The sequence below is a fragment of the Lepeophtheirus salmonis genome, chromosome 14 (genome assembly GCF_016086655.4).
Source record: "Lepeophtheirus salmonis chromosome 14, UVic_Lsal_1.4, whole genome shotgun sequence".
Taxonomy (NCBI): domain Eukaryota; kingdom Metazoa; phylum Arthropoda; class Copepoda; order Siphonostomatoida; family Caligidae; genus Lepeophtheirus; species Lepeophtheirus salmonis.
Window position 1 is genome coordinate 16,255,105 of NC_052144.2, and position 20,119 is coordinate 16,275,223.

At 27.5% G+C, this 20,119-nt stretch overlaps 1 protein-coding gene and 1 long non-coding RNA gene across 6 annotated transcripts in view; one reads left to right on the top strand and one right to left on the bottom strand.

Annotated features, from left to right (window-relative positions):
• LOC121129161 (neuronal acetylcholine receptor subunit alpha-7) overlaps window positions 1-20,119 on the top strand; it is a 131,473-nt gene that overhangs the window by 50,691 nt on the left and 60,663 nt on the right. The gene's annotated exons all lie outside the window — the stretch shown is intronic.
• LOC121129162 (uncharacterized) lies at window positions 16,033-17,724 on the bottom strand. The gene is made up of 2 exons (XR_005868356.2): window positions 16,299-17,724; window positions 16,033-16,249 (listed from the first exon to the last, which is right to left on the bottom strand). It is a non-coding gene; the product is annotated as an uncharacterized lncRNA (long non-coding RNA).

Consider the following 20,119-nt stretch of genomic DNA (forward strand, 5'->3'; position numbering starts at 1 on the left):
AACTACAACAAATATTTAGATAACGAATTTATTAAGATTTTACCTATAGATATTACTTTAATATGGCAGTACATGGGAAATACAAATTTAATTCCTTCAAAGAATTTCTTATATTGTATCAAATCACTTTGTTACATTTTAATTGTAAATTTAGATTAAGAAATACATTTATATCAGAGCCTATTTCCCCAAAGATTCATCAGTCAAACCACTGTTGATGTATGTATAGGTTCATATATTTGATTTTATTTACTGCCATTGAAGAATCTATAATAATTGATTCATTTTTTTAAGGAGAAAAAGTCTATATAAAATTGCATCATTTAATCCTTAAATCATTTATGTATATTCAATTTAGACAACTTCAGACACCAAGATTTAACTTTTCAAATAACTTTACTACTGTTCAATCTGTGCTTTAAATAATTGGCTAATTTTAACTGTTGTAATTCCAAAATGATTATATTTCATAATTTAGGAAAGTATACTTGTATGTAATTTCGACAATATAAATTTATTTTTCCGTTCTGCCTTGCCACTTGCTTAAAATTTTGGCTAAAAAGTTTGAGTAGGAAATTATGAAAAGCTTTTTTATGTAATACTTAATAAAAAATATCTTCTTTTTTTAAAAATTATCATACTCTAATAAACCTTTATACAAATTTTAATTTATAATAAAATGAAAATAGATTGATCTTTTGAAGTTGAAGTGAGTATTTTGTTTTATTTTAATATCTTTCGTTAAGGAAAATACATTTATTTTTATTTGTCCATATTGATCGATTAAACCAATTAAATTATCCCAAATTTTCTTAGTAATCTACCTGCTGTAAAAAATAACAAATAAATAGTTCTTAAATATATGCATTTTTATATGCTAATGTTTTGTCGTGGAATTACTCTGTAGAAGATACAGTTTCAAATGAGGAAATATCAAATAATAGTCTAATAATTTTTTGCATAAAACTATATATGTTGAATATAATGAAATAGAATGCTTATGAAAATATATTATTGTCGAAAATTTCGTTCTGCCTCAAGAAATACAAATTAATTTACATTGAAAAAATATATAAGGCCAATTATCAATGTTATGTATATGATTCTTGTGTAAGGTGAAAGGCTTGACTCAGAAATAGTGTTGTAATCGGTAAAAAATTATATTCCCTTCTGGAAACAAGAATTATACATTTTTTTACTAATTTTATCTGGTTTACTTAAGTAGTTTGCTTACACGAACTATTTTGAAAACCTATTTCGTATTTTTGTTAAAATTGAATTCTTTGATTTGGATAAATTAACCCTAGGGAAGTTAAAAAAGTTTCCGGGGATTCTGCTTCTTCTACGTTAACTATTAAAAAGTGGGCCGTAAAATTTATACCTGGTTACAAATCCATTGAAGATAGCCCTAGTGAAGTAAGACCATAGTAAGCATGCTTATTAGTTATCTTGAAAATGGTATAACCATTTTAGGCAAATGTTACTCCAAGCTTCTTGGCCAGCTGGACGCCAAAACTCGTTAAAGTAGGTATTGCTTAAAGAGGAAACAACCATCTTGGAACCTAGGTTTCATTTGAAAATTTATGATTGAAGGTGTTTTAAATTTGATAGTAATGAAGGACAAAGAAAAACTGAATTTATCAAATTATAGTCCGATATCCTTCTAAATACAATGTACAAAATTCTAAACGGGATAATCGACAATAGAATAGTCCTTCTATTATCCCAAAATCACTAAAGCGCTTTAGAAAAGGAAGACGAGCAGAAGAAATACCAAGATCCATACAAGATGCTATTGATATTGATAAGGTTTCATGAAACTTTATAGTGATACTGGTGGACTTTCAGAAAGTCTTAGACTCCATCTCACATAAATATAAAAACATCGGAATTTCCCTTAAAATTATTAATATGTTATGAACACTATTAAGATACATATATTTTAAAAAGGGGATACAAGCAAGAAGATCCTTTATCACCAATCCTTTTTCTTATAACATTAGACTATTTACATGAAACCCTCCGTTCCATTTATACAAATGAAATGCCAACTATGGCTTTCTTTTACGCGGATGACTTAACTGTCTACTGCACGGGTTCTTTGAAAGAGATAACTACGTATATGAGAGCAGTGTTTGAGATCCTGCAATAATTTTGTAGCCATCGGATCTAATGGTCAACACCATCAATACTCAAAGTCTTATCTTAATCTCTGAAGCTATGTTTTGTGTTCTTTGAGTCTTAGTAACAAAAAAGGATGGAATGATTGGCATCAACACTAAAGTAGAGGGAGTAATAGATTCTATATCAAGTACTATGTTGTGCTATGATAAGTACCATATAAATGTCTTAGATATGGTTTAAAATGTTGAATGAGGTAAGAATACCTCATGTAGTCCACAAACTTTTGTATACCCTTTATTCAGATAAAATTAAAGACAATATATAGATTATCCATGGAAAATTTATATGGGGCTCAAAGCGAGCTTATATTTTAAAAAGCCATGAGTATATTTCAATTTTATCGTGTGGTATAGATATAAAAACTATGAAAAAATCTATTAACTTTACATGGGTGATTACACACAGAATTGTTCGTATTTCCGGGAAATTGCTGGATAGATAATTTTGTATAGTTTCAAGTATAATGCTACGAGTAAAAATTGTTAAATCATAATTCGTGGTATTCGATTTATCATTTCAAAATAATATGCACCTTTTTAAAATAATTTAAGATGTGTTCAATGATTTACAGTTTTCCTGTTTTATCAAACATAATTTTCTTTCTTGTTATTCTACAAATACCACTTCAACTATGGTAATCATTTGATAAATTATGTTTGATAAAAAATGGGAACTGCAAATCCCCAGACCAATGTCTATTTGACACTTTACATCAGCAACAAATAATGACAATAATTTACACCAATATACTGGTCAATTGTTTCTATAAAACCATAAACAATATAGTCATTGAAAAACAAGATATAAAACATTTATAATGCGTTTTAATGATTTAAAAATGAAAAAAATATTAATACAAAAATCATTCAACTTTGAAACACGACTTCCTAAAAGAAATATTAATCGATATACATTTCAACCTAATCAATCACAATTCTTGAAATTAAAATACAAATATTATATTTTTAAATTATTAATTCAGTCAACCCGGTTATATTTACAAATTGTATAACTTTGAAAAAAAAGAAGATTAAATATACAAAGAAAAAAAAACAAGTCATAAGATGATTTTTTTAATAGCTGGATTTGAAAGTTATACTCTTGGGTAATACATGAATTCGATGTTGTAAAGAATTTGCTGTCATAAGTAAAATACAAAAAGGCTGAAATATTATATATGTAGGACGTATTTACATTAGGGTTGTTTGTTTTAAACTTCATTCAAATTTCGATTACGTTTTGTTCGGAAAAAAGGATTTGAAATAATTTATCTTTTTTTATTTCATAAGACAAATTAAAAAAAAACAACTTAGTATATCTTTTTTATTGACTTAAAAAATGTCTATCAAAGTTTTTTTATTCAAAATAAGTAAAACGTCTTTTTGTATCTATATTCACAGAAGATACGAGGATCCTCATATTTTTTTTCACTTTGTTCTTTCTTTTTTTGTCCCATAAAACAATTTTAGAAAAAACTTTTTTTTACACCTTAAATTTGTTAAAAAAAATTTCTATCAAAATTACTTACTGCAAGATGACTTAAAATGTCTTTTTAGTTCACTACGTAAAGAGATTTTGTCTTTTTCATAATTTGATCGAGATTTGTGACCTAAACATCACTCTGAAGGACGTGAAATGGAAAATCAACTCACATTAATGTACATCTTATTTAATTAACATTAAGTGATTTACGTTTTTATTGTTCTACCAATAGAAAAATTCCAGCATTTTTAAAATATAAGTATTTCCTTATACAAATTGAAATGAATCATTTTAATGTCCTTTACCCTATGTGTATATATATTGGAAGAACAGATAATTTAGTTAGCTAAATGTAAATGTATGAACGAATATAAAATTCGTAGACTCACAAAAAATTATGAAATAAGGTTGCAAGATCGATTTAAAGGCTTTAATACTCCTAACTTTACTTTTTATGAAGCCAATGTTATTGCTTTTTAAATCAATTTGTCAAATTTAATATCACAGGCATGTATTTCCAAAAACTTTATCTATTTTTTTATTCAATTCCCTTCTTAAGGCAATTTCTTACAATAAACAAGGGAAAAATTTGCCGTCATAAAACCCTTTTTCAGGGTCAAAATATCTTAACAAACTGCGTATTGTTAAGGTTTTAAATTTTATAATTATTTGTATTTGAAAAAAAATAAATAATTAAAATTAATATGTAATTTTCACAATCTAAAGAATTTTAAAGAGGAAATGAGCTTAGCTGTCATTGTGTCATTTTAAATTAGCTGTGAGATGAATGAAATAAATATCAAGTTCCACCCTGTATCAAGCATGAATATAGGTAAGATCGACTTTGTTTTAGATCATCAATTCAGCTATGGGTCCAACAAGGTATGATTCCTTAGTATTACTCTCTTCATCAGTACATACACTCGTGGTTACACTTTATGATAGTTTGTTCTTTCCTCAAGAATGAAAGAATAATTATTTGAACTTTATGAAATAAAAACACCACTCAAATTATCAAAGACAACAAAGCTACGACGCTAAAAATGTACAGGACTAACAAAACTATTCATTAAAAAAATATTACTTTTGAAGAGAACAAGACTTTTTGAATTTACAACCTAAATAGGGTATTTTATTTTCCAAAGCTGTTATTATTATTAATTAAATTCATGAAGGGAAAACATTTATGTATAAAGTGCGTGAGCTCATTGATAATGAAGAGTAAAACTGAAGATAGTTGAGATGGTTATAAGAGTAAGTTTTTGTTGGACTAACTAAGACTATAATTAAGGTTGGATATAAAAGTAATATAAATATATATTTTGATAGATACGGAGTGATTATTACACTTGTTTTCTTCCTCTCATGGCTCATTGCAGCTAATCAAATTCGATTTCATGGGAGCTAAGCTACTGTCCTCTCATAAATTCTACAAATTGTAAATTTTTAGATTTGTGGACAGGTTATATTGTTAACAATTACAACTATGTGAATTTTCAACATAACTACCATCATAATAATATAATTATTGTTTCTATTTTACTATCTTCACATTAGTTGCATTTGATTTTCTTTTACTTTCCTGGAGTATGTTTTTGTTCACCGTGTATCCTTGTTTCTCCTTGAAGAAATATTCCTGTATCATCTTCATAATCTAGTCTATTTCTGTTTGTTTTTTCTCCGAATATTTTAGAAGTTTTTAGAAGTCATTATTTTAGCTCATTATGACCGATGTAAAATAGGATAAAAATATTTCATTTTTAACTGACCTTGGATGTTAAAACTTTAAAAAAAAAAGATTTAAAGAGGAAAGAAGAAAAAAAGTGCAAATAATGTAATGACCACAAAACCTTTTTATAGATGGGGAATTTATTTTTTATTTCATACATTTTTCATGGGGTCATCAATTTTTTCTTTCTTTTAATAAAAGTTAATGATACAAACTCTAGCCTATATAATATATTTTTATTTCTTTATAAAAATAGAGTTGTATTATAATAAAGACCAATTATTTTTCTTTGTATATGCTCGGTGTTACAATATAAAATAAGGGAGATAGAATCTTGAAAATGCTCCAACTGCTGAATATAAAAGTTGGAGATTTTAAATCCGGAACAAGTTTAGAATTCAATAATTTAGCAACCTAAAACACAAGTTTATAAAAGTGTGCTCATAGGACTAAGCTCACAAAACTGTATACGAAAAAATACAAAACATTTAATAAGTCTGTGGTGAACAAGCTCAGTCCTCCTTATATGAATCCCGTGCAGACATTATTGCGTGCCTCCGTGCGAGTTTCACCCCAAGGCGATTATTGATTTTACGAAGCTGCCAAATCAACTGTTAACGATATTGCCAAGGATTTGAAGGAGACCGATGGGTCAGGAACACCTGCAAGGAAGACTGATCATACATTAATGGAATCACGATTACAATTAATGGAAATCTGTCCACGAAGTTCGCTAGATCTGAACTCCTTGGACTACTATGTGGAAGCTTGCAAATAACACTGTTCACTCTTTGAGTGCTTCCATTCTTGAAGCACTGAACAACATGGACAAGGAGCTCCTCATCTAGGCTTGAGCAAGGCTCAAGGACTGATTAAAGGCTTTCGATAAAACTGGAGGTGGTTGGTTAGAGTTATTGATTTGATACGGGACCTTACATATTTAAGAGAAAAATATTAATTTTGAGAGATAAATTGTAATATATATTATCCCTAAATTTTCCCCACCTGTACGTATCTATAGTATATTTTAAGGATATTTTTTGAAATTGTCATACGATAACTTTTTGTAATGAAATGTTTAAACCTCTTAGGAAAGTATACACGCCATGATTTGAAGTGGAAGTAACAGAAAGTTAAAAAGTTTTCTTTTTATCAAAAGTTATGAAGATAAAAAAAAAGTTGATTCACGCATATACAATATGACTTAAGTCAATACAATAACATGGATATATCCTACTTACATTGATGGTTCTTAAATATGTATATATTTAAGTATCGGCATTCAAAACTATTTTATGTAAATGATTTATTACAATATGTATTACTGTTACTGTATGTTATTTTATGATTTATTACAGTAAAAAGTAATTTAGTTTTTTTGAACCTGTGTTAAGTTAATAATAAATAAAAAAACTCGTAATAGGAGTATACTTTCAATTATATTATTCTGTAGGCTATAAAAGGAATCAACTCTTTTTTGTCTAATCAAGTCTTGAATACATCAATATAACATAAAAAATATTTAAATCCGTATTATTTAGGTCCTAAGAAATTTAAAAAGGATTAATTTACAACAGGTGAACCCCAAGTACTCATAAATTTCTCATAGAAATTAAAGATATCGTCATAAAATTTTTGGTGATAAGATATATACTAATTGCTTACAAAGTTTACGTACACATTTGTTGGCGATCTTTCATATATAAGAGAAGAAAGTTTCAACAGAAGCAAGAATTTCGACCGTTTGTTGATGCCTCACAACATTGTTTTTAGTCATGACTTAGTTTTTTCTATTGAAGCTAAATTCAATAAATAAAATTATCAAGTTTTGGCCTAAGAATAATCTGGTTTACTCAGTAGAATCTGCTGGAAGCCAAAAAAAAAAAAAAGTGTCAGTGATGATATCTAATGTTATCAGTGTATCTATTAAGTCTCTTATTGTCTTTGACCCCTCTCGGATTAAAATTGACAGTATTGAGTACTTGATCACAAACCGTGAAATAAGGTCTTTTGGCATGGGCCAATTCCCTCTTAAAGGGGAGGCTTAGATCTTTCAACTAGATCATACTCCGGCTCACTCGTTTAATATGACGCAAAAGTGGTGCAAGACATATCTTCCAAGGTTGAGGAACAACAAATTCATAAAATCTAAATTTGAATTCATTGGATTTTGCATTATGCTCCATTTTAGAGAAAAGGTCTCTGTTAAACCCCATACAATTTTACATGTACTAAGCACCTTCCTAATTATGAATTGGAGTAGCATCCCTTTGAATATGGTTATGCCTACTTCGATGCATTGGCTAACAGATTAAAGGCTGTATTTGCTGCAAAAGGCAATATTTTTTACTATTTTTTTTTCTTTTTTTTCCACAAAATATTAGGATTATAATTATAGAAACCAAAAAAATATATATAATTATTCATTTTAGGAAAGTAAAAATTGTCAGCTTTCTATTAAGGGGATATATGTATACCTTCATTTAATTTTATTACATAAATAGTCAATAATTGCAAAATATTATTCATAATGCTCATTTGTAGTCTAAAATCGATCAGCTACGGATCTCTAAGCTTATCGCCCATAAAATGTATAGTTTTATGAAAAAAAAAAAAATCGAAGAAAAATAAATCAATGCCATGAAAGGTGCGAATTTTACTCCATCCAACTTGACATATTATCTGATTTGATGATATTTGATTATTTAGACTATTATGTTCATAATTACTTTTTAATATTAGTAAAATATATTTCCCTGGAATATCTACATATGACACACTCGATATCAATATATCTACATACTTACTTGGTAATAAAATAATAAGGCTTGAAAAAATTATTGTACATATTCATATGTGTGATTCAAACCGATACAAAACCGATTTTTCGTTTTTTGAAGAAGAAAAAAAGAAGACTGTTCCTTCTTCTTTTATTCATCGACTAAGCCATTTTAAGGCATTTTAGTGAATATCATATACACTACTTAAATATATATATTCAATTATCAGAATGTTATAATAAAGGCTACATATAGAACAATACAACTGTAAAATTTATATTCTCATAATTATACAAATGAATAAACAAAAATTCCCATGGTTTGAAACAAATCACTATTTTTTACATATCACATAATACTCAATGATGTGTGAATTTAAAAAAAATGAATTTGAGGGTTTTAAAATATCATAAGATAATCATCCTATTACATTTATGTTAAAAAGAGTTTTCTTCTAACTCTATAATCAATTCCATTGATTTTGCTACAACTCAATCAATTTTATGTAGATAATATTTCAAGTTACCTTATTCATCATTGAATTAGTATACCTGATATTTGCATTAGTATTTGATTTACAATATTTTTTTCACATTAAGTAATTTACGATATTTATCCATTTGTGAATTTATGAGCCATAAAGTTTGAATTATAACCGTATAATATTTTAAAGAATGCGCTAAGTATTAGACATATAGCTGCGGGTGGAGTGTGACGGATGAGTAAACAAGAGCCCTTAAAAATAATCTATAATTATTTTAACCATTTTTGGTTTTTGTATATACATATGTATAGTAGGCTTAAAAAGATTAATGATTCCATATTTGGAGTAAATTGTCAATACAAGAATTAGTTATAATATCATAGAAATGGATTCTATGACTCACTCAAATCTATTTTTTATGCAAGGTTGCGACAATTTTATGCAATACACAAAATGCAGTCAGTTTATTATGTAAAGTAGGTAACTTTAGGATCTATATACCTACATATATGAGTTGTCCTCATACTATTTTTATAAAGACTGCACGGCGGTCTCTTTACATATAACATTTTAGATGGCTTAATAAATAAGTCCTACCGAAAAATCTGCAAAAATCTCTCAAATCACTTTTTCCAATCCTCTGAAGGACCACTAACCCCAATTTGAGGAACAACGTTATATATGATAACATATAGTTTATGTCTTCTCCAATACAGAATGAGGATTTGACTGATATACACTAATAGAGCTCAAGACAAAATACTGATTAAACATTTAATGCCCTAGTTGTCTGTCCAAAACAGCTTTTAGACCAAATTGGCAATGGGAAATAAATATTTAATGTGTATATATTTTTTCAAACAATTTAGTGAGGTCTTGTCTGTTTTGCAGACGTAACTTCTCTAAATTAGAACGCACCCTCCCTCTTTAGGTATGCTTCCCTATAACATTGAGTATTATTATAAAGGTTTATTAAATTTATATATTCAGTATATACAACACATTCTTAAATATGGATACAAGAATCATACAATGGAATCTTATTTGACAAAATAATCACATTTATCCTTGTCATTCCAATGATTAATTTGTTAAACAAAGCTGCCTTTTAAAAAAATAGATAGGTATACATAATTTATTTAAAATCAAAGTGACGTGCAGACAATAGAGGCTGGCTGATATATATTTAAATATCCTAATGATATTATTAATGTATTTTAATGAATTGTTGAACATTTGTGCATATTATATACATCACTAAATATGGTACAAATTTATTCTAAATAATATTTATTATAATAATTTTAATTAAAAGATGTTATCCCACATTGACATAAAATAAAAACATTTGTTTTAGTCAATTCAACTGTTCATATAAAATATTAAAAAAATATATATCGGAAATTGGATTCAATCTTCTCATATTTCATTTTATTATGTCCATTTAATAACAGTAATTTTGTATTTCTGTATTTTTCAAAAGCTTTTAATCAAAAAAACTAAAATGAAAGAAAAAAGTCAAAATAAAATTAATTAATCACTTTATTTAAGACGAAAATACTATTTACAAATTCTCAATCTTCTTCATTTTTATGTCGATATCCCACTAAGATTTTTATTGGATTTATTTTTCAGCCGTCCATTGTTTACTTTTCTTGAAATGTATTAGTGTTCCGATCAAAAAAATTATTAAACTCGAATGAGCTCTGGCTCCATTGTAAACAATTCCCATACTTAATGAAGAATATTCCTACATTTTTCCTACTACCTACTGATTTTGAGTCATTTTTTCTTTCAATCGGTAGGAAAAAAGGATGTGGTACATATACTTACTATAAGGTTAATATTGTGAAGTAATATCGAGAATATGTATTGAAATATATATAAAGAAATAAAATATACTATTTGAAAAATGAAATTGTTGTACTTATTAAAGATGTATATCTTATGATTAGAGATGTTCATTAGGCCGGATTTATTTTCAACTTTTTTTGAATTTCGATTACAAATAGGACAGAAGATTGCCTTGGTGTATGAAAATAAGGTGTGCAAAATTTCCTCACTTTACGATTTCATCTTCAGGATGCACATTCTGTTCAAAGTTTTTGAAAAAATGATAACTTTCCCTCATTTTGGGTATATTTTTTAATAAATGCATAGATCATATTTTTTAAATATACAATTGTTAGATGTTAGTACATTCTACATATAGTATTTAGTAAACTTTTTCATAAAATGATAGTTTATCCCTCGAAAAGGGAAAATTCATATCAATTTTTTGATGACTCGCATATAACGCGCACCTATTTTAATTAATTATTTAAATAGTAATTCATCAAAAATTTAAATTTCCTCACATTCACTCGTGAAATTCGAGTAGAAAGATAGTTAAATGTATAATTTTGATAAATATCTATTTAATGACTTGCACCGAAAATGCCATTTTAATTAACATGTTTTTCCCTTTTAAGTAAAAGGTTGCGTCAGTTAACTTCAACCTTCTACTTACGATTTCTCAAATTTCCAGATAGAAATAGAAAAATAGACCTACAGGCAAATTTGTAAACCTTTATGCGAGGGATGTCATTTTGATGACGATCTATCAAAGAATGATAATAATTTCAAAAAAGAAAAAAACTATCTATTGTTTTTCTACTACTATCTTAATGTTTTGCCCATCACTAATAATGATGATCAAATTTTTTCAATGAAGAAAGGAATTGCCACTGTACTTTTTATTGATTTTACAGAACAAAAAAATATTTTGTTACATTAATTAATTCCTAACTTTTGGAAATGGGTAGAAAATATTTTCCATTAGATCTACTTCCTTTCCCCTCTTTTTAATATATTCTTAAATTATGTTTCTGAGGGGAGAATATATTACGTACATAATATGTATATTCACATATCCATTTCTTTCAAATAATGAATTATCTTCAGAAAGTTGTATAACTTTAACATACACATCTGTATTTGATCCGATATCCCATCTCTGCTCTCCAATAAGAACAAAAAAAAACTATCCATACTTTGTCAAATAATACCTAGATATATGTAACATACCCTGAATATTCATAACTCAATTATATATGTTCATATTCTTAAGAATGAGGCTGCAATAGATCTAATTACATTATGATTAGATATAAAATTTATAGAATAAATCAATATTTGTTAGAGCTGTATAGAAGTACTGAATAAAAGTGAGTGTAAAATAATATATTAAATATTTCTATTAAAATCTCTTTTACACTTTGTCTGCGAAGATTTGGAAAAACTGTATTAGTATTTCTACACGTCATTCTTTCTATCTCGAAATTGGAGAACACTCAAACAGAAAGTTGAAATTCAATTATTGCACCCTTTTAATAATAAGGAAATTACTTATGGAAATAGAAATTTGGAAGATCATGAAAGTGTATGGAAGGTCTTATTACCTATGTGGAGGAGCAGGGGCGTTTAAAGCTTAGTGCCATTATAAAAGTATTAGTAGGGACTATTACTAAGGAGGATATTGTGACTTTCTTGTGGAGTATTAAGAGAGGGGGCTCGTAGTGGATCTATGGACTGAGGGATCAGGCCAGAGGAGATGACATCTCAATATGAAAGACCTTTCGACTTTTTTGTGCATATATTGGTCTTATTCATCAGACCACGGATATATTTTAAGTCTATTTCATCCTGCCTGCTTGCGAATTATTCGTTAGAGACTAAATAACAACATCCTCAACATAATGATATTTTTGTTATTCCTTCATGATCCTACTTTTGTGCCAATTGTCCGAATATGTCCTTCTCCTACTCCAATTGTATACTTTTTGTGACACGTCGGTTCTCTTAGCAGAGTTATTTTCTTTATTATTATGATGATCTAATAATTGAATTTCAACTTTTCCACTTGAGCAGTCTCCAATTTTGAGATAGAAAGTATGACTTGCTGGCAAACTGTTACAATATATCTTTAGAGTTGTAAAAAATATGTGCTACTGTTATGTAAATAAATAAAAAAGCGAGATGACATAATGAATACAATCTTCTTTTCAATATTTTTAAAGGTATTTTTCTTCTTTTTCTTTTTCACATACCGGCAGAGCTTATTATTTACAAATCTAAATATATTTCTGTTTCCTTTATGATTCGATGTAAGAATATGACAGGAATAACAATAAGGCAAGATAACTTATGCACATTTAAGCGTGCGAAGAGACCTCAAAACAAATGTCAGTTGATACCCTGCAAAATAGAAATAAAATATTAATTCATCAAGCTGCTGTTATTTTTTTGTTTGTTCTTCCCAAAGCTATAAAACCAAGGGGTGATAATGAATTTTAGCTTTAATTGATTCCTTGGGTGGTACTAAAATCCTTTTTCTGGGCAAATGTTTTTTTTCTTAGGCACCAAATGACGTGACTTTATCGTACTCTTTCATGACGTGTCTAATTTTTTCTTCCCTTTAACAGAATTTACTATGTTAATTCATTCTAAGGGATGAAATAATAGAAGTTAGTTATTACTTATGTTGGATATGGATATATCAGTAATGACGAGTAAGATAATTACTTTAATTTTTTCTTTATTATAGAACAACACGTCCTTTATATATTTATAGATATGGGTATTATATCATTTACATTCGGGTTTAGCTAGACGTAAATATAAGTAATAGCAAGAATGGATGAAAAGTGTTATGAGTAATTTGAGAGTACTTGAAGTATTTGAGTTAATCGTCAACAAGTTATAAAGAAAGTTTCAACACATTTAGCGTACAAAAAAAAGTGTTGCATAGAGGTACAAATATTGATCACGTAGACTTTGTTTCGACATTTGTTCTATAGATGTGGTTCTTTGTGTAAGGTTATGAATATGACAGCCATTTTAGTAGTGTTGCATCGACAGCATTTAGGTTGCCCACCATGGTTTTCATATCATTTTTGATGTCGTTAAGAGGAAGGACTAATTTTCAAACACCCAATTTTTCTTTGTAATTAACATCCCTCTAGAATATGAAAGTTATCATGTTTAATTTATATAGACCTATATTATGTGTTTTCATCATCGTTTACTTTGGCAAAAGATGAAAACACATAAGAATTATATTTAAAAATATATCTTATATTTGGATATAGCTATCCGACTACCTATGGAGTAACTTTACTACGAAATAATATTTTTTTACTTAACTATATTGAAAATAAAAAATACTTTTTATTCTATTTGTGCCTTTTTGATTAGAATATTAATGTATTTTGTATGGAAAAAGAAGGAAAATAAGGTATAGAATCGTGAATTTATCACTTTATTATTTATCAATCATTAAAAGTATTTCTTTTATGTTGTACAAGATTAAAGATAGAAGGGGCTAAAGTATTATTTATATTATAATAATAATCGAACTGTATGAAGAGGTAGGGGGAATTGGTGAGTTTGAAAAAACTCTGAATGTAACAAATATTTTTATATCACTGTAGGACCTCAAGAGATAGAGTAAACCAGTTAACTCTGAGAAAATACTTTTGCTTTTGTCCTCAATATCCAGAGTGAATTATACAGGGTCTTGTATTACAGTTAGTTATAAATTTGATCTCATCCAAAATCTTGTATAAAAGTCCATCACAGGCAATTTTTTCCTGTTCATATGGAAGTTATGTGACTGCTAATATAAATTTACGTATGTTTTTATTTTTGGTAAATTGTTGAGATAGAAAAACACGATCACTCATCAGGTAGTGATTTGCTAATTAAAAATTTTCAAAACTCTTTGAACGCAATTAACTCCAAAATTAATTATGATAAGTACTAGAGTTTGTAATATTTGATTTCCACACATTTAAGAATTTCAAATTAATGTGTGTATAATTTCATATGGAACCGCTTATGGAAGACTTTATAAACTAAAATGGTTACGACCCTTTTTACTTCATAAATGCATATAAATGCAAATGTTGAGCTATCAGAGTTGAAATAGAATAAAATATCAGTAATACCGACGGTTCCAAATTGTAATACAAAGCCGATTACAGCTTTTATTTTTTTGAAAATTTGAAATTATTTCCTAAACTCTATTTCATTGTTATTTATTAAGATCTACTAATTCCAAAAGTACAAATTGACTGTAAAACCAATATTACCAACTTTGGGACTGTTTATTCAAGATTAATATTTTTCTTTATGAATGAAAAAGACTACCATTGGATAATTGAGGGAGTGATTGAGGCTCATGAAGATCATATTCAAAGTAAATATTCGATTACCATCTATGCTACTAAATAATAAAAATCGTCATAATAAATTTGTTCTGGATGTTCATGAGGTCAAAGCTTATTCCAATTATTGTACTGACCCTATAATGTTTTTCTCATATTTTTGTTTAACATCATCTTCATTAAAAAGTGTTAAGACAATGAATAGTTCATAATAACTCCTAGAATATTACAGAAATTGCTAAGAAAAACTATATATATATATATAGATTAATCCAGATAAGTAAATAAATAATTTCAAGAAGAAACCAGAAATTTATAAAAATAGAGGTTTTCTTATAACTGATATTATCAAACATCTTAATAAGGTAACAGCAGATTTATTATTGTAAAAACAAAATAACCAAATGTAACAACTGAATTTTTTATCTAATAAACTAATTTGAATGCAGAAGTACCTATCTTTCACATCGATAAAAAAACATACGGCCTATTTTTGAAAAATAATAAATGGATTTCCAATTTTTGAGGCTAATGAGCTAAAATCAGAATTGTTCCGTAAATTACAATTCTGGACCATGTTTATATCAAATTTTAGTCCATATACATATTTATAATATACTTATATATATAGTCATTTTTCTTTTTATTCAATATAAAGAAAGTCATGTTTTTTTCTGGTCTTTGATCTTTTTGCCCGCATTAATGTTATTTACAAAAACTCAATTTGTTATATGGGTGTTCAAAGAACGGCAAATGTAGGTTTACACTGAAGTGTAGTGTAGACTTATACGTCGAGTCTTTTGTAGTTGTTAAACAAAATGAAAAAATAGAGGCTCGATGTAAAAATTGATCTAAGTTGGTTGTTATGTGAGCATGCTTTTAAGCAGTTTACGTATTTCTACTATCCAATGTAGAGTGGTTTACCAGTGTGGAAGAATGACGTAGCTGGCCAACCTTCATTTTATTTTTTTGGGGAAAGTCTATGAGACATTATAGATAAGGTTGTAGAAAATATAACCTGTTGTTATACCGAAGAAAAAAACTCGAAAAAGGACTTAGTAACCCTGACAAGTATAAGAATATTTTAGAAGAACAGTTCTTGACGGGTTTTAGATTAGATGGGAGTAGCTATGAGAGTATGTAAATAAACATTTTATATCAATCAAGTATATAGGCAGTATTTACTCCTTTTCTAAATTAAAATTAATTCTAAACTAAATTTCGACAGAAGCTTCAACGTCCAGAATGACAGGTGGCTTGCCAAGGTGCAGTCTTCACCACATAGTTCCCGGGTTCCATTACGAGGGAGTGGAATGCTGTTGATTCCGCGGAAGTCATCAGGGCATGCAAATCCTTAGGGGCAGGATGGAGAAGATGGTGGCTGCTGAGGGAGGACATGTTGAATAAATTTATTGTTTAATATCATGTCTAACTTTTTCATATTAACAAATACACTCCAAATTCCATTTTTATCAAGCAGGTTGAATTTTAAGATAGTTCCAATTTATCGTGGACGCCCGCCCTATATTTGTGCAGGCCAGGCAACAATAAATCCGAATAAAAAAAGTAAAAAAAAATTAAAACTATAAAGTGTTAAATTAAGTATGTATAAAATAGCAAACTATTGCATGTATTATAAGGAATTTGCGGTAAATGATCACAGTTAATATATTACTCAACAAATTAATAAATAAAACTAGATTAATAAACGAAATTATCTTCAGATGTGTTTTAATTTCAAATTATATTACCACAAATACATAAGAACTATGCTGTTACATTTATAGAATACTGTTTTAATTAAACAGGAAACACGGGTTAAACAAATTTAAATGAAATAATTTTAATGCGTTAAAGTAAAAATGTAACAAAATATAGAGACACTCCTTAGATCTAAAGATTTTTCTATTCAAAAGATACACACAAAACTATAAATAAAATAAAAAAATTTTAAAAATTAAATTATATTTCGTGTCCAAAATAGCAAAAATGTTTTGTTTTTATTTCTAATAATTTAATATCAATTTTTGTTTTAACGTCAATACTCAATAATTTTATTATTTTAGTATAAATCCATTGAATCAATTTTAAATTGCTTGTTTGACTTTTAAAGTAACTCTTTTAATATATTTACGAATCTTATTTGTCAATAAAAACATCAAAATAAATATAACCAAAATATTCAAGTTTCAAAACAAAGAATTATTTATAAATATGTCACATTTGCCATTTAGTGTCGTTAAATATATATTTCAATATTTAAGTTAATAGATTTCTAATGATGTTGACTCAAAGTTGCCAAAAGGGAAAAAAAATTTTTTGGGATCCTGGAGAAAAAAGGGAAAAAAACACATCACTTCCGCTATCAAATTCCAACCAAATTTATAATTGTACACTACATTTAATGTAAAAATCATTTAAATAAATATTAAAAGAGTCAAAATCTTCTTTTTTTCCCCCCGCAAAAATGTATTTCAAATAAAACTGAAATTATGATATATGCTATAAATTATTAATTAAAATCATTAGAAAATAGCATTACTAACGTTATATCATAAATTGATATTAAAAAATATTTTCACTGTAATCAATGATATCCAGACGTGGAGATGGTTGAAAAAAATAAAGTGTTAATTTACGAATTATAAATTTTATCATTTTATCAAATTTTTGCCTTATTTATTTAATTTTTTTATTCACTTAAGTTATTATATACATATATGTGTTCGTGTAACTTAAAAAGTATAACTATTTCAGTGTGAAGAATTTTTTTTTCAATAACGAAGCAAAGAATAAATTGTTAAAAAAATACAATAACTTTCATTCAGTAAAAGTCTTCCCACTGACTTCTTTCTCCAAATTACAAGAGAAATACTTGAAAAAGTGTACATATACGTTGTTAGATATAAATTATAATCTAGACTGATAATTTTATTTATTGACTTTTATTCTTGATAAGATGTGTGCATAAAAATATAAATATTGGCAAAAAGTTGATAAATATTTTTAGTAATAAAGATAAAATTTTAAGAAATGTTTATATTGATTCTATTATACCCTTCCTCAATTTTTATTTCCATTGATCTTCGTATTCAAAATGCATACAATATTTTGTTCTTTCGTCAAGATATTTTTTTATTTCTAACTTTTATTTTGTTTGTAAGTAAATATAATATATTCGCTTTTATTAATACGGTTGGGATTTCAAATGAACAAAAAGTTAAGAAAAAACACAATTATTGACAGTACAGATGATATTTCGATTAGCAAACTGTTATTGATAATTTCTTTTTTGCTTTGATTTTATGAAAGCAATATATCTGTCGTATCAATATGTGAATAAAAACTAACGTATCTTTTTTTGATATGTAATTACCAATCACTTATATCACTTTGATTTAAAAACAAAGGCTTTCATCAGAAGCTGTTAGTTATCAGATTTATATTATATATCATTTTTTAAACTTATATGTACGATATTTATTTAAACTGTACAAACTACAAGTTGTTAGTTCATTTATAACCATTCTTAATTAGAGAATCTAAATCCTATCGTGTAATTTAATAAACAATCGTAAAATATTAAATAATTTTAGCACGTACATTTTTATTTTCTTGAGTGGAGCAATTACAATAAAGAAAAAATTATCTAAATAATAGATTCTTGATTGACACTTCCCACCCAATAAATATATATTTTCAACTACAAAATTTACATAATAGATCTGCCTATATTAAATAAGGACTAAAAATGTCCATAGTTATATACATAGGAATTTGAAAAAGAGCGTAAATTTCCCAAAATGCACATTGAAAATTAACAAATAAAACAAACATTTTGTTGGTATCTAGCAATTCATATGAAAATAGAGAGCAATGCTATGAGCTAATATATTTGTACAAAGTTTTTGAAGATATTAGCCTCATGGGTTGAATTTAAGTGTACTATTATTTTGTATATTTAATTCAATTGACAGTACATAGTATCTAGTTTTTTACTAAGCATTTAAACGCTTTTGTTCAAAGTTTTTAAACTACCAAATATATATCAATAAATTACCTTTCAGCTTTGAACAATTAACCTTTTGAAGGTTTGTATTTCTCAACTTTAAAAAAAAAATGTCGTAAATTATGTGATAGTTTGCAAATTAAGTAACTTTTCAAATCTTTTGGGCCATTACTTTTTTTTTAATATATGGAATATATTTAAAGATTAATTATGTTATATTTAATTTTATCAAATCAGTGTTAAAAGACTTATAAGAGACAAGTATTATTTTTCAATTACGGACAAATGAACAACTGATCACATTATCATCTTAATATTTAATTGATTGATTATACCGAAAACTATGTATTTTTTATTTATTATTTCATCATAATTTAAATTTTTTATTGTATCCAATATATATTCTGTTTCTTACAGTTAGCATATTTTTATGACGGTATCTCAAGTGTAGTTTTTAACATAGCAAAACTTCATCTTTTTCACATCTTTCGTTTTTTAACATATTCTTTAATTTTTTTATCTTTGGAAAGAATCTAGACAGAATTGGATACATGAAGTGGATATTACATAAATTATGAATTGAAAAAGAAGATGGAACAAAAATAAGATATACACAATATGATACAATTATACAGGTGTGCGCGTCTAAAACTGAACACTCCTTTAAATTTTACGGCTTGAGGGCTTGACGAGGGGTTCTCTTGTAGACCTTAAGGCCAAGATCTTTCTTAACTAGCCGGTCCATGGTCCTTCTGCTGACGTTGAACTCCCTGGAGAGGCCGCTGACGGTGACTTTGCCTCTCTTGTCCCCGACAGACTTTTTCACGAGCAACCATTTCGTCCGACCTTCGAGGGCTTGACTTAGATCTTGTGGTCACCTCATTTGTCCCTTTGGCTACCACGCTGTAAATGGTGGTGCGGCTGCAGTTTAGAACCTTGGTAATTTCAGTGGGAGTTTTTCCCCGCGCGGAAAGTTCCAAAATTGCGACTCAACGTATCTCCATATTATCGGCTGTTGTTTCACTTTTGCTATTTAGATTTTGCTGGAGTTTTGTTTATAACTAGTCAGGACCCTTGTCTTAAAGTATAAACCAGTTTCAACTCAATAAAATCACGAATATGTGCTTGGCGTAAAATTTAAAGGAGTGTTCAGTTTTAGACGCGCACACCTGTATAATAGTCTCTGGATTAAATTAACAAACCATAAAAGTAAGAAAGGTGATAATCATCGAATATATTGATTAC